This window comes from Acanthochromis polyacanthus, chromosome 16 (assembly GCF_021347895.1).
Source record: "Acanthochromis polyacanthus isolate Apoly-LR-REF ecotype Palm Island chromosome 16, KAUST_Apoly_ChrSc, whole genome shotgun sequence".
Taxonomy (NCBI): Eukaryota; Metazoa; Chordata; class Actinopteri; family Pomacentridae; genus Acanthochromis; species Acanthochromis polyacanthus.
In genome coordinates, this window is record NC_067128.1 from 11,760,181 (window position 1) to 11,773,999 (window position 13,819).

Genomic DNA, 13,819 nt, shown 5'->3' on the forward strand with positions numbered 1-13,819 from the left:
CCATTAATGGTTAGTGAGCTACTTAAAGGATATTAATCGGTGATGTAATCAGATTGTTCATAAAAGGACACTATGGGAGCCAGATATCAGTCCGACCCTCGTCCACTGATCCGTCCTCGCTGTTCGCTCCACTGCAGCCGTCTCCTCGGTGAGCTCCTCACTCCTTCACTGTCCCGAGGCTTTCCCCGTCCTCACCCCGCTCTGCCACCACAGATCACCTTCAACGTGGCCGCCGAGCAGCTCAGCAGAGGATGAGCCCGATGAGTCCCGAGCTCCGAGTCAGGCCTCGCTACGCTAATGAGCGAAGAGGAGTCCGGTTTGAAGCTGGGACACGGTGAGCATCTCTGAGCTTGGAGGCTTTAAGCAGAGCTGCATATGGATGAATTAGAGAGCCGAGACACACAGAGACGAGTGTAATTATGGATGTAATTATCTAAACTTCAACATTGAACCTTTAATTAAATCAAAAGTAGGTGGAAATGGCTGCTCAGCTCTTTGACAAGGACAATTTTTCAAACTTTTAGAGACAAGAAATAATATTTCAGATGCACAAAAGGACTGTTTATCATGTTACAATAAACCAGCAGTCTGATGAAACCATTTTCAATCAGACAGTTAATAAGCATGAAGCCTCATTTGTTGGTGATGTCAAAGATAAGAAGCATCTGACATCACTGCAGCTGAGTTTCTTCTGACATTACAGTTCTCCATCACTTTGGTGAGACGTATTACCATCCATATACTCACATCTACACCTGCATGCGTCAGCTGTTGGTATCCTGGTCAGCCTTTCAGTGTCAGGAAGAGTTTGATGAACAGATTCTGGAGCTTTCACAGTTCAGCTTGATGCTCAGACTCTGCGATCTTTCAGTCCTTTAATCTCAACCTGCATGTGTGGAGGACAGAATAATGTCTGCAAGATGTGTCCTCAAACATCAAAACATATCATTTACATTTAAAAATTTGGCTATTTTGGGACTCTTCATCTGTCCAGGCTTCCTTAAATGAACATCTGAAGGTTGAGACTTTGAACTCATTCATCGTTTCACATCCTCTCGATTTGATGAGGACTTCTGAAGGTCTCGTCCCGGCGGTGACGGAGCGTGTGAGTGTGGAGGACACAGTAAACACGTTTAGTCTCTAAGGAATAACCGCTGTGAGTGTTTTTTTTTTGTTTGTGAGTTTTCTCCTGGGAAACAGGATGGATTCATCTCAGCCTCCTTGACCGAACACCTTCACCTCCTCTTCTCTGTTCTGCTGTTTTGCTCTTCCCTCCAGTCAGACTGTTTCTCTGTCAGCAGTTTGAAGTCCAGATAATTCTTTATTAGGTTTTTCCTCTTTAAGAAAAAATCACAGATCTTCTCAAACAAACAAACAAACAAACTTAGGTCATTTGAATGATTAAAATAATAGTACTAATGAGAACAGACTCTCCATATCTGACTTGTATCATCCTTGGACCTCAGGTCTGTTGTCGAAGCACAAATCTGGAGTTTTTTATCTGTTTTATCTACTATTGATTTCCTCTAAGCCTGTTTTTAGCAGCGGGGCCAGTGTCTGTGCCAGGGGCCCCAGAGACAGATTTATACTGTGAAGAGCCTCAGAGGATGCTGACACTGCACAGATAACACGCTCAGTGTGTTTAACCTGCAGCCACTCGGCTTCACTTCAGACGCAGCTTCAGTTTTACTGTGTTTAAATGTCCAGTTACAGCTCTGAGTACAAACAGCTGCATCACTGACCAAATGGAGACACATGTTTTAATACAACACAGTTCAGCTTCTTTTAATGTTCTTCACACAACAAAGTCAAAGTGTTTATGACATTAAGTTGCATAAAGTTAAGACGGTGTGAGCTGGTGTCATTTTTCTCAGTGTAAATACAAACAACTTCATTCCTTCTTCAGGGATAAAGTAACAAAACACCTCTGCAAACCTGCAATCTAGTAAATGATTAAACATTAATCAGCAATAATTTTATACAGTTGATGATACAGTTCAGTCAGTTCAGGTTCACTGGCAACAGCGTCTCAAATGTGACTGTTTTGCGTACATTTGGTTTTTTCTTACCTTTTTCTTGAGACTTTTCTAGTTCCATAAAGGCAGCCATCACAAGCAAAACTGTTCTGAAGTGAAAATTCACTTTGAATCAAAGAGTTTCTTGTGAATCAGTAAAACTGAAGTGAACACGATCAAACAGTAAAGTATCATTCTTCACCACATTAATAGATAAGCAGACTCTGGATGAGAGGGTTGCTGGGTCACTTTCATCACAGTGAAAAGGTTTCTTACAGGTTTAAAGCTTGGTTTTGAGCCAGAGATGTCTGCTGACTCACATGTGGACGATGATTCAGAGATTAGACTGCTGGCATTTGGAGAGGGAAACGTGTGGACGCTGTTTGGGGGAGATAACCGACATGTTTCAGATGATGTGGCGCTTCAGTGACGCCAACAGTCGAGTCTGTGTTTAATCTAATCATCTTTGTAGCTGCAGAGTTTGAAGAGAACCTCAAAGGAAGAGGTAGGTGGATTTAAGCCGTTTCAGTGAACTCCTGCCTGTAGTGGGAAAGACCTGAGTGAGTTTCCTCTTAAGTCAAAACCCTGACTGAGTGTGTCTGAGCTGTAAAAACAGATTTCCTTGTTTTGAACACAGAGAGATGAAAGAAACCACCATGTCCTCCGTTCCGCTGCCTGCAGGTTCCAAATGCAGCTCCCCAAAGAGCCGTTTCTCCACCATTTCCCTGCTGAACTCATGATTAATGAGATAATTAGAGCTGAGGGAGGCGAGTTCAGCTTCTACCTTCAAACACACTTTAAAAGAGCCATTAGCATTCAAAACTCTCTCATATCCAGGCAGGGGAATTAGTGTGTTGATTAATGTGAGTGGAAAAAAAAAATCTCTTTTCTCTCAGCAGAATGAAAATAATCTCTGCAGAGTAAGATGTTAGTTATTTCTTGTTTCAGTGCTTGTATGAACAAAGCCCAGAGGAGTCTGCAGGCTGCAGACAAACATCCTTTAGAACAAAGGAATCACATTCCTTAGAAGTGGACCAGCTAGAAACAAACAGGGAAATTAAATCCACGTTAAACTGATGGAAGCCGTTTGAAAACAGGTTAATTAGAGTTTAATTTGAGTGACTCTGTGATTATGGTTCAGTTTTTACGAAGGTCCAACTGGAGCCAGATCTTAACAATTTACATTATTCATTTAAAACTACATTATATTATTTCATTCAGCCTGTAAAATGTCAGCAAATACCAAATAAAAACATGTCTATTCAGTTTATCGGAATATAAAAAGGAAGAAGCAGGAAGTTGTCACAATTAGAGGCGAGAAATATAAAATGTTTGGCTGTTGTTCTTAAAGTAATGTCCTGAGCTCATCGTAATGATCACATCAGCTACAGCAAAACTGAAGTCGACTTCAGATTAATATATGAATCGGTTTCCAGAAAAATCAAAGACTTACAAGTAAACACATAAAAATAAATTAAATAACAGTAAAGAGGGAGAAGCTGGGACCATCCTACCATCCTATCCCCCCTCTACTTATCCCACACATGGTACATTCCACCAGGTGCACCTCTGGTTTGGTTCTTTCAGGAAGTAAGTGAGGTAAGAACCAGTTGTTGTTGGGGTTTGATACTTTGAGAGTCTGTGTTTTTGGTCAGTCACAGACAGTCAGTTCAAATTTAGAAGCTTAAGTTGTGAAAAGTTGCTCAGAGTTTATCAGCTGGATCATGGCTGAGATGACTTTGGGGAACTCCGTTTGAAAATCCATTTTGTTGTGTTTTATGCTGGTTAAAAATTGGAAGTGCAAAATAAAAGCTGCAAAGACATTAAAATATTTATTTCTGGCATCCCCTACTTGGATCATGAGCGGCCATTATTCAAGGCATTACCAGTGGATTGATGCTAAATCAACCCATGCATAAATCAGTCAGTATCGCTATTTATAACTGCCACATAGGAGCACACACAAGAGTCCTCATGCACTCCTAGCATCTGAGAAACTGAAGATAGTTTTTCTGTGTCTGTTGGTAGACAACCAAAAATGTATGAAATAGTGGCTGAAACTCAGCACATTAAGACTTCATATTAACTAGCAGTCACTTCAGAGCCATTTCTGCATTGGTATTTTAGAAACAGAAACATCGTCTGACAAACTCAGAAAACACGAGTTAAAACCAACAGCTGTGCTGAGAACTTGGAGATATTTGCATGGTAAAATTTTCACCCACAGACAAAGTTTAAAGTGACAGTCTCGATCTCACACCATTTCCCACATCTATGTCAGTCTTGTTATCAACTCTTTTTCTTCATACTGTCAATAACAGACACAGACAGAGTCTTCTTCCTAAAAGTGGTGTGGACAGTAGCAGCTCAGCTGCATGTAAAACTACAAGTGCTGTAAACAGGCTGTTTCGTAAATCCAATTTTATACAGTCATGGTGAAATATTCCACTAATCTGCAGCGGCTAATACATCATGGAGACAACACAGTCCCACCCGGATGACCTTTTTGGTTTTTGTCACAGCATTGAAGGCATGTTTGAAATGTCTGTCAGTACATTTCATTAGTTTTCTGGGGTTCTGTTTAAACCCTGACCCCAAGTTCCAATTCAGGAAGGTGGTGGTGAATTAGAACGAAGAAGCAGCAACAGTGATTATCATCGTGATCCTGGGTTCTACACGGTGCTACAACACTGCACGGCCCTGACTTGAATAAAAACGAGCTGATTTCCCAGCAGAGCGTATCTGAAGACAAATGTGGTTTCTGCTTCTTTTTTTTTTTCTCTTGTCTCAAATGAATGCTGGATATTTTTTGTTGTATATGTTAATCTAGTCTGGTTTGCTGCTGTCTGCAGTTGACTCAGCTCATTGTCACATTAACCTCCTGCTGAGGCCTCGGGGCAAAAATGTAGCTCCTCATTTGTGAATATTTGCTTTCAGTGTGAAAGCTCAGCATCTTTGACTGTTGATCAGAGCAAACATTTGAGCGAGTTCATTTGGGCTTCAGCAAAAAATTATTTTCTTTTTTCACTGTTTAGTGATATTTTATACACTGAACAGTCACTTCAATCAGAAAATAATTGTTGGCTGTAGTGATAATGAAAATAATTGTTGGTTCTTTAATGATAAAGTAATGAGAAAAATACAAACTAAACAATGAAGATCAAGAACGCGATGTAGAAGAAATGTTTTTTTGGTTTTTTTTAGCTGATTTGCTAATTTAATGGTGCAAATTTCTATCCGGTTTGTGATGAATCACATCATGTAGGCTTCACCTGCTGCACCCTGCAGACACCGTAGCATGCTGGGAAATAAATATCGTCATGCCCACAGTTCATAGATCTCTGTATCTGCTGTAATGAAGTGGAGTTCGTGTCCCCTGCGGTCACGTCAGCAGAGAATCGATCAAACGAAGGTTGTTAAAGAGTTAATTTGGTAGCAAAGAGGCTGCAGCAGGGTTTCATGTCAGCAGGACACTTCATTACTGTTTGTGTTCACTTTGATTTCTGCTTCTGCCAGTCAGAGGAGGTCCGACTGTCAGCTGACATCAACACTGATTCACTTCAGTACAACGCTGGAAACACAGCCGCCACCTGCATGCTAGAAACTCTGAAGATAGAGTCCAGATTTCCCCGACGCTTCTCTAACCGAGGACTATTTTAAAAGCTACCAAAACATCTCTATATATAGGATTGTTTATGTAGACAGGTGTAAGCAGCTCTGGTGAAAAATGGAATCTATTTTTTTTTTTAATTAATCTTTTTACCTAAAAACATTTAGATTGGGAGATATTTAGAATAACCAGCTTTGAAAATGATTATTTCCAGTATAAGTCCACTGTAGGATGATATGATTTACGGCACTTGGTTGTGTTCCTGGTGTAAATAAATCAACCACACTAACAAAAATGTTAGTTTTCAGACGTCATAATTTTAGTTTTCACTTTTCTAAAAAAGCTAGAGGAAAAAAAACATCAGCTTCAGTCTGACTTAATTTTAAAACTGCACTATTTACCATTTATCGCAATGTACACGTGTACAGCAGTCACATTTCAGAAAATGCACTATAAAGTGAAATCACTTCACTAAAATGCATCATGCTTTAGGTTTTTACTGTTTGATACAAGAAGAACTTGCAGATTCCTCCTTTTCCATGACTAACATACAAGAGAAGCCAGTCGGATAAAACATTGTGTATTCCTATTTAAGGGTTCTTGGGTTATTTTTGCTTTATTGAAACAACACAGAGTTTGTTTACTTTTAGGCTGAGCTTAGGAAAATCAGCAAGAAACAGAAGAGAGAAGATTTAGTTGTAAAAAGGAACGCAGAGTCAGTTCCTGGAAATATTTCAGCTACGGAAAAGATAATGTTGAGAAAAAACAGATGTCTTGTAGGTTTTGCCACCACATGAAGCAAGATAAGTTTCCCCATTTAAATAAGCACGAGAAAGCTCTGCGCCTCTGGCTGTGCTGGTGATCACGACTTATTGACACTAGCTGCGGTGGGTGCACAGCTGGGCCAGATAAACAATCAGGGGCAGATAAAGCCTGACTCGCCCCGTCACTTCATTGTTGCTGCTGACTCCTGTTCAGCCACCCTGCCTTGGCTCTGGTCTGCTTCTCCCCTCGCTCGGGCTCACATTTGTAAGTCGAGTTTTCTTTTGTTAATAAACTCTTGTTTTGAACACCAGTCTGCCTCCTGTGGTGCCTGCGTTTTGGGTTCTAGTCTACCTGCCTCGTGACACCGGCTGCATTAGTTCATAGTTTGGTTGTCAGTTTATAACGTTTCAGATGAGTCCCAGTGAGCTGTGAAAGTAACTTTTTGAAGCATTTTTAGCTGCTGTAGAGCTGATTTGTATTTAAAACAAGCCTCCAGGAACATGGTCCCTTATTTCAGTCAGAGAGATGGGAAACATGGTGGAGGATGGACAGATGATGTGAGGACATTGGATGCTGCAGCTGCTCAACGCCCTGCTGTCATGTGTGTGAATAGGACCAGATTTAAAGCTGGGAGAGCGACACTCTGCTGCTCCTCAGTCAGATGGTTGTTTAGTGTTAAAGCAGCTTCAGGATCTAACTGATGAAGGAAGTGATTAGAAAACTCCAGGACTTGGACATCACAGGTAACCTCCTGTTAGTTCTGACTTTTAGGACTTATGTTCAGATGTTTCACCTCTGAAGGTTATTTTGCTTTGTTTGCAGGCGTCCGTACTTCATTGGCTTGTTTCTGTATTTACAGTCCATCAGGTTGTGACTTTACAAGAGAGATTTAAGTTGAATCAAGCACAACATTAAAGCTTTTCTGTCCTGAAGTTGAAAGATGTTTACCTGCTCCAAACGTTTTGTTCTCATACTTGGATGTTCTGATTTGTCAGGTTCAGGTTGGTGTTATTAATCTGGAATGATGTGTGTCCCACATTTACACTGATTACATTATGTGACAGGTTCTGACTGGAAAGTTGTTTTGGAAAATTAGTGCTACATTTATGATAGTGATTTTAGAAGGCAGGTTTGTAATTAAAAATATTAATTTTCTTCCCCTTCCTACCATTTAACCTAAGTGAACTTTGTCCATTTTTCTTCTTTATCTTTTTGTATTTAATCTTCCTTCTTATCCTCTGTTCCTCCTTTATCTGTCTTCAGATGAATCCAGAGTTGAACAAGTGCAAGGATTCAATTTAGATTCAAAAGAAAAAGTTCAGATGCTGGTTTCAAAATAGAGTGCAGATGACGTGTTAGAATAAATCCTCAGTTTGTGACCTGATGGGTTCATCGTCATGCTGCTGAAAAATGACCAGCTGCTGTGCTGCAGAAACACAGAAGTTCAGAGGTCAAACAAAGAAGCTGTAAAAGTCTGAGTGAACCTGGAGAGTGATTGTTTCTGATGAAGCAGCCTGTTGTTGCTTCACACTGAAATTGACCTCCATGCAGTAAAACCAGGGTTCATCTGTGCAGCAAACAGAGTGCTTTATGGAGGACATAAAGACGTTAAGATGAGATGTGAAAGGAAAATAGAACACAGCGGGTTTAGTTTAACTTCATGATGCAGCTTGATGTTCCTGCAGAATCCAGAGTGAAGCGGAGGAGCTTCCGGAGCTACATTTACAAACTGCATAATGAGCTGTTGTAGAGGAGTCATGCTGTAGAACAGAGATGTGAGATGCAGGAGTTGTAATGTGAAACTGGCTGCTAAAGGAGGAGGATCTATGTTTTGTAGTTTTGTGTGTGAGGAGAAACAGATTTAATCAAGCTGCTGAGCAACACAAGTAAAGTTTGTAACTATAATCATTTTTTCTGTGCTGATTTCCAAAAAACTCAACCTCTGCAAACTACAGATGACATGTTAATGGGATGAGGCTTGGATGTTGCACTTACTGGAGTGGAAAAGATGTTCGTGAATGTGATTTTAATTACATTGTTGGAGTTTGGTGCTCATAATATGGGACATACAGAATGTGAAACTCTTATTTCACTGCATATGTTCTGTAGCTTACAGTGAAGTAGCAGCTGATTTTTATTTTTTTTAAATGGAAATTATGCACTGACCCCTAAAATAAAATCATTTAAGTTCTGCTGGTTACACTGTTGGAGGGTCAGTGAAGGCATCATATCAGAAACAGAACTCTTATATCTGCGCTGTTCCTTCATGGCATGATCCCGTCTGAGTCTCTGAGAACAGAATCTGAAGGTGCTCAGTGTCAGTCTGTCGCTGCTGCGGCTCTCTGGGTGGTTGTGATCCGTCTCAGTGCGAGTGTGAAGTTATCCCACACTGACACTTGTGCTGGGCGACGACCTCCATTGATGATCGGTGACTCGTGTCGACAGGAGGTCACATCCCGACACACCCGACTGTAAATCTGTGACTGGTTCCTCGGACCGCTGACAGGTTTTATGTCCTGCTGCTGCACAAGAATTGTTTCTGTGTGTGTTTGTGTGTCTGTGTGTTGGATTTTCCAGGCTGAGCAGCTGGTTGGTGATGGACCATGGATCAGTCTGTGGAAGAGTCTTTGTGGTGATGAGGAGAGAAAGTTAGTGTTGGAGGATGAATGAACTGAGCAGCTGCTGGATCATAAAGTGCCCAAATGTTCACATAACCAGTACTCTTTACTTTACAGCGACACCAGACGCTTTAGTTTGAGTCTTCTCTACAAAACCAATATGTTTTAATCAGAGGACATGTTAGTTGAGCTGAAAATCTCCTGAAGTGCACTAAAATCTACAAGCTGATTTGTTGTTCTTTGATTCATCTTTAGAGTCCCTGATAAAGCTTCTTCCACCTCCAGCAGGATTTGTTTCTGTGATGTGAAATTACACTAAATGTTTCTGAAGACAGTCTGGGAAGCTGTAGTTAGTGCTTTTACAATTTTCTGACATTTTACAGTTTAAAGGCTGGCAGTAAATGAATTCTCATCTGCTAATGGTGTGTAATCAACAGCAGGGGGTAAAGTGGCAAAATACCGTCCTCTAAAAGACAGTAAAGGTGGCATGAATGCCTCTTTAAGGTATCACTTTGTATTGTACTTCATATATGAATTACAGTCTCCTAATGTAGGAGAAGGCTGCAATTTAAAAAAAAGAAGGCCTTTGAAAATATAGATGTATACTGACAGTTAATAGAAACTTTGAGGTACAAATGTATGCAGAATTCTACTTGTAGGGGGGTTGTAATTATTCATTGTGGATTTACTGATGATCTAGTGCCCTGGTAGTTGAGATAATGATGAGTTGTCATTTTGTCATCATTCATTGCACATGGGTTGGTCACTTTGCAAAAGTGAACCAAATACACACCAAGCAATACTCAGTATCTGCACAATTTGAGAATGGGTTTTGAAGGCCTATATAAAGGCCCAAAAAAGGCCACCATTGTTAGTCCAGTGAACAGCATCATGCCGCGTCTATCACATGAACAACGTCTCCGGGCACTGGGTATGGTGGAGGCCGGTTCGAGCTACAGTGATGTAGCCAGGCGTACGGGCTGTTCCCAACCCACAATCAGAAGCCTGGTCCAAAGCATGCGCCGACGGATTGCTGCCTGCGTCGAAGCAAATGGAGGCCATACCCGGTATTGACTGTTGTGACTTTGTGTTTGGCAGGTGCCGTTTTCTTTTGTGAAATTCTTTATTTTGAAATCATTCTTGAAACTTTAGATTTTTGTTTCTGTATGCCAATATGCTAAACAAATGATTCATATGAAGAAAATCCAGTTTCGGGCTTCAAAATAAAAATTATGTTGAAAAATATGGTCTCAAAGTTTTTAATGACTGTCAGTGTACATTTATTTCAACCATTTCAAAGTTCTTGAAAGGCTTTCAGGCACTGTTCCTAAATCAGTGTGAGCCTATATGAGAACAAGACTCAATATGTCCAATCAAAGCTCTAGAGGTTATGGTGTAAAAAAACAACTCCTCAATAGCAGTATATTCATCAGCAGATTAATCATTTTTAAGATTTTGTCTTTTGGTGAGTTTTTGATGCGAGTTCTGTACAGATAGATTCGGTCTGATATAAATTTTTATTAAACCGAGGTGAAGTTGGAGAACACTGAATGATCTTAATCTCCCTGTTGTCTCTTTACCCCCCCAGGACCCTTCCTACGCCTCCTTCCTCTTCGATAAACTCCAGCGCCTCCAGCTGCCTCGTCGCGGCTGCCATGCTTCTGTCGACACCCACTGTGACGTGTGCTCCGCCTCCTTCCAGCAGCTGAGGCGTCTCGCTCTGCGTCGGGCTCTGGGCTTCAGCAGGGAGATGACTCCTCGCCCCGCTACCCCCAGCGGCCCCCCAACCTCGGCCCCCTGCACCCCGCTGGCCTCGGAGAGCTGCTGGGTGGGTGACGAGCTGCCGGTGAAGCAGCAGAGATGGACGTATGATGAGCAGCAGCAGGGAGGCGGTTGCTCAGGATGGGGTGGAGTACAGAGCACCTATCTGGGTGGGGGCGGAGCTAAAGGGCTCGCCACTGTAACGCCCCTCCCTCTGAATGCACACAACTACCTGGAGGGGGTGTGGAGGGTCTCCTGCTGCAGACCTGAACTCCAACACAGTACGGTAAGCAAGGAGGGACAAACTACTAGTAAGATGATGATGGTGCAGCACACAGACAGGAAATAGCTTATACATATTTGGGGTGTTGATAATGTTTTAGGACAGAGGTTTACATTTGATTTTCATTCATTTCATTTTGCGTGAAGTCCCCGGTTCCACTCCCGGATGAGCCCCCAATTGTTTGGCCGCAATAAAGAATCAAGATCAGTTCAGTTATCAAATGACTACAAGTCATAGAGCTCAATTCAAAGACATAAAATGACCAAAAAGGGATACAAACCACCAAAATTTTGAACAAACAGTCCAATGACCAGTCTGAGCTCTCACTGGGACGTCAGCAATAACAATACCTACTGACTACAGTCTATTGTTTAGGGTTTGGTTTTTTATGTTTTAATGATTTTTGATTCATATTTTTTGAATGGCAGGTATTCAGGGTTACTACAATCGTAAAAATCTGCTTTTACATTAAAGCACTACTATCATTAGTCTGATATAATAATCTAATGATAATGTTGACTCGTCCACTGATCTTTATCACAGTGTCCTCACTCGTGTTTGTCAGCTCTAGCCACTTCCTATGTCTCCCTGCTCAGATCAAACCTCACACTCAGATGAGACATCGATACTCCTCTCAGTGTGGAGGCGTTCGAGGTTGACTCGAATACGTAGCAGCTGCTCCTCTATAGATCTGCCCTCTCAGTACTGATTATAATGCCGCTGTAATGAGGAGCTGTGATCAATAGGACGTGATTAAAGATGCAAATATAATATGAGGTCACTGCAGGGAGAAGAGGAGGTTATCGATCAGAGCGATGGGGTCGCTTGCAGACATCACAACACACGAAGACAATGAGGTTGACAGGATCCTTCTCAACACCGCTGCTGGGAAGTAACTGAGGAAGGGAGGGGAGTGAGGAAGACAAACTGACAGTTTATAGGATGACATCAATGGTTTGCCTTTTAACTTCACATTATTGGTGCTTTAGACCTCCATCGATCAGTTTTTCCAGTCATATTGTGTTTTTTTAGGTGTATTTCTGTGCAGGAGATTTAAGTTCATGTCTGAACATCATGAAAATAACCAGCAGCGATGAAGTCAGCAGTGCTCAAATCAATTACAGCTCATCATGATGAAATGGTTATTGGTTTTTAGCTCTTCCATCAATAATGTACTCCAACAAATGTGGATTAATCCCACATACATTTTTTATGAATGAATATAGTCGGGATGTTAGGATAACATGTCTTTCAGGAGAAGTCAAATTTCTAATCTTGTCTTTTTGCTTAAGAAACACTTTTTGTGTCGTGAGAATCAGAGATGAAAGTGTAATTTTAAAGCAGAGAGGCTGAAGGAAATGTTAAAATGTCCTTGGTATCGTGTGTTCGCATTTTGAGAAAAAAATTCACTTTACAAAAACAACTCCCGAACTCGATTCCATTTTGCAAAAATGTCCTTAATTTATATAAAATGACCTCACATAGTAAAACTGTTTTAACTTCTCAAAGTGTCCTCGCTTTGTCTACAAATATCAATAGAGATAATTATTGGTCATCTTTAATGATCTATTTTCCACAAAGACTTAGGAGAAAAAGGTTTATTTTGAATCTAATATTAATTTAAATGAAACCACTTTATTAATCACGAAACATAGGTAATGATATGAAATACACAAGGCAATGAAACACAAACACACAAATATTTACAAACAAGTAAATCTAAATATAGATGAAGAAACATCTCACTTTCATACACATTAAACAAAGAAAGCAGGTAAAACCCAGAAGGGCACGGAGGGAGACCAGGGAAAGCTGCCACACTGAACTAAGATTTGGGTTCAGAGTGGTTGCTTTGGATTTGAAATCGGAGGTTTGACGGCCTTGACGTTGGTGGAGTCAAGCCCATCAAACCTCTGAGCAGCTGTCTGGAATTCGCCCTAAGGTGGAGGAAGTAGGGGACACTGGGGAGGTTGGTGTTTTTGAACCACAAATTTCGTCTCACAATGGAAACCACTCCATCAGGGAGGGCTGCAGGCAAGGAAGGGCCGAAACAAGAGTACTGGGCAGCCACAAACTAGCATGCCTCAGGAGACCTGCACAGCCGTCATCTTTACAGTGACGAGGGGTGAATCATGAAATGACATGACAGACTGTTTATGAACCAAGGAGGGAGCCGCTTTGAGTTTGTTCGTACAACACAGACTTCAATTAAAACTGTTGAACATTCTATCAAACAGGTTTCTTATTGTTGTGTCTACCGTTCTACAAATCGCTCTTTATAATGCTCAGGCCTCATCAGCTCACAGGGACTTTAGTGAGAAGCAACAGGACTCAGGCGTCAAGGCTTCAGTTAAATTCAACCTCTTTGTTCAGTGATTTGCATACAGAAGCGTCCCTCAGTCACACTTTAACAAATAAACTTGTGCAGTTGCTCCGGCTCCATTTGTGACCTTGTGTTGCATTGGTGCAGAGTTGTAGTCGCCCTGAGAATCCCATATGACCACTGTGACCTCCAGCGGCTCCTTACATAATTCATAAAGGTCCGTATGGATTCATCACCTCAACCGTGTACCTGACACCCCCGACCCGTCCTTACACCCTGACCGCCGTCACATCGTTATAGATGGAGTGTCAGTTCTGAAGCCGTCGCTGCTCACTGTGACCCCTGCTGAGTGCTAACAAGAAAACATATGTGGGTACTAATGTAAAAAAAAAAATATGGAGGAACAGACTTCTGATTCCATACAGGCACAACTGTGGGTATTTT